At 39.2% G+C, this 2932-nt stretch overlaps 1 non-coding gene across 1 annotated transcript; it reads right to left on the minus strand.

Moving 5' to 3' along the window:
- Positions 1-272: 272 nt before the first annotated feature.
- TRNAQ-CUG (transfer RNA glutamine (anticodon CUG)) lies at positions 273-344 on the minus strand. The gene has a single exon. It is a non-coding gene; the product is annotated as a tRNA-Gln (tRNA).
- Positions 345-2932: the final 2588 nt, after the last annotated feature.

Raw genomic sequence — 2932 nt, forward strand, 5'->3', positions numbered from 1 at the left:
CTATATATCTTAAAGTCGACAATAATGAAACTAATGATAATGAAGTGTAACAATGTCCTCTCAATGGCAATTATCTCTCCAGAATCTTCTAGAACCTTCCAGAAAACTATGAACTCTGCAGGCAAGGAGGGAGGAATGGTCTCCGGCTATTGATAAAACCACATTATTCCATATATATGTTTATATATACATATATATGTATACATAAGTACGTATATATAATATATAGAATAATGCGGTTATTATCTGTATCGAAGAAAACTGAAAAGATGAGGTCCCACCGAGATTCGAACTCGGATTGCTGGATCCAGAGTCCAGAGTGCTAACCCTTACACCATGGGACCTGATAAGAAAAGATGTGATTTCATCTAAATGTTTTACATATAATCAACCAGAGGCCATTCCTCCCTCCCTGCCTGCAGGGTTCAAGGTTTTCTAGAAGGTTCTCGAAGATTCTGGGTAGGAACTGCCATTGAGAGGACGTAGTTATACGTATCATTAATGATATTATTGTTGACTTTCTGATTTAGAAAGATAGATAGATAGACAGATAGATAGGTAAAAAACAGATATTAGATAGATCGATAGATACGTAAGGCTGTATATGTCAACTTTTACAGAAATCATTGATATCTGCGTTATTCTGCAAGAAATACATGTACATGGATGTAGTGATAATATGGGTTAGGTATAAGACCAGTCGTGTTGAGGTTGTAGTGAATGTGACCATTGACTTCAACCTTAATAGTGTAGTGAAGATAAAGTTGTAGTGAAGATAAATCTTGAAGTGACTCATAAGGTTGTTGTGAGTACAAGGATGCATCGTAAATGAGTACTTCCTACCTGAAAGTCAACAATTACAAAATTGATCAAGTATAACAACATCCTCGGACAACCAACTACAAACACCAACCATAGAGTGAACCTGACTGTTACCTAACGACGACCTCTCAAAGGTAATGATCTTACCAGAATCTTCGAGAACCTTCTAGAAAACCTTGAACCCTGCAGGCAGGGAGGGAGGAATGGCCTCTGGTTGATTATATGTAAAACATTTAGATGAAATCACATCTTTTCTTATCAGGTCCCATGGTGTAAGGGTTAGCACTCTGGACTTTAAATCCAGCTATCCGAGTTCGAATCTCGTTGGGACCTCACCTTTTCAGTTTTCTTAGAAACTGATGATGGAACTGAGCCATATAGTTGACCTTCGATGGACATATATTTCTTACGGCCCACCATTTTATTTAAGTATGAAGATCTCACGGCAGAGAGGAAACGTGTGATATTCAAAATCAAAAGCCGCAATTGCCCTCATGGTAATGGTCGACATGTTTGCAGACAGATGACACAGACATGTGAGAAGTTAGACAAATATGGACGTTCCTGGTTGCTGTATAGCCTAGGTTTATCATCACTTGTAATGAAGGAGAAATGTTGCACATTATTCCACACCTTTTTATTTAGGCTAGGCTAGGCTAGGATGAATAGGGTCCATAACGTAACAGAGCTGGGAAATGCATCATATCGGATCTGTATTTGTGCAAAATGGCGCAAGTTTGTGGAAGTGATTTACACAATGCCGGAGAGAATCCACCTTCACCAGAAATAATGTCTCAGACCATACAATATCTGCTGTTGGACGAGCAGGGCACATTAGACCAATATATTCCTGTAGTTTACTGCTCTTCCCAAACACGCAGCAAGACATTCGTAAAAGCGTTAAACTAAACTTTTCCATCGGTTTTCATATCTTTAATTACTTACACCAGTTCCAACAGATGGAAAAAATCATTTGAAAAATCAGAAATTATTTGCCTATAAAAAGCATTTTGATCGATCGTACCAAATATTCAATTATTTCTGTACCCGACAAAATATTCAGTCACTCCTATATCCGGCATTTTTCCTGCTACTGGTGCCGTTAAAGTCATATGGTAATTTACCGCAATTAGATTATAAATATATTCATCTATATGGAATGGCTCAGCGTGAAGAAACACGTATATTTTCACTAAATCCTCCTCTTCACTACACTCCCATCTCCACTACATAGCTCTAACACAACATCTTGACTACACCATTGTATGACCACATTATCATATCATTGTGTTCTTATCTTTACCACAGCCTCGGCAAAATTGATGTTTTCTTTACACATCAGGGTAGATGGCCATCTTTATGATGACAGAGGACACACATAACATATTAAACCTCTTATCTTTAGTCACTTTAATCTAATTTTTGCTGATAAAAACGAATTATAATGACAACCCTTGTATTCTGTGACGGGACATTGTACGGGTGAAGGAACTGTTGTGAGGCACATGTATTAAACTATTGAGAAATAAACTTAACTGTATTAAAGTATTGACTTCACTATATTAGACTTCTCTATATTAAGCTATGCTAGGATATGATCAGTTCCCAGGTTATATAAGGGCGGGAGCCGGGCCGAGAGCATCATTTGAGCTGTGACCTCTGTCGAGTGAACATCTCTGCTCCGCCTTGCAAGCTCCCTCAACCTTTCCTCGAACACTTCAATATAATAATGTTCACCAAGGAGGTAGGACGATCCTCCTTTGTCCAGGAGATGGAATTTGAATATGTCCATGTATTTGACATGGGCTATGGCTGTGTGGACATGGAAGTGGAATACCCAGACGTGGAAGTGATGGATGGAGTGGAATTTGGCTGTGTGGATATGGAGGTGGAATACCCAGACGTTGAAGAGATGGATGGAGTGGAATTGGTGGAATACCCGGACGTGGAAGTCATGGATGGAGTGGAATTTGGCTGTGTGGATATGGAGGTGGAATACCCAGAAGTGGAATTGGAGGAAATGGAATATGGGTGAAGCTGGTATGAACGCCATATGGATTTGGTGAAGGTTGACCTCGTAATGTTTTGACGTAAAATAGGTCAACCACTG

Source organism: Panulirus ornatus, chromosome 58, assembly GCF_036320965.1.
Source record: "Panulirus ornatus isolate Po-2019 chromosome 58, ASM3632096v1, whole genome shotgun sequence".
NCBI classification, from domain to species: Eukaryota; Metazoa; Arthropoda; class Malacostraca; order Decapoda; family Palinuridae; genus Panulirus; species Panulirus ornatus.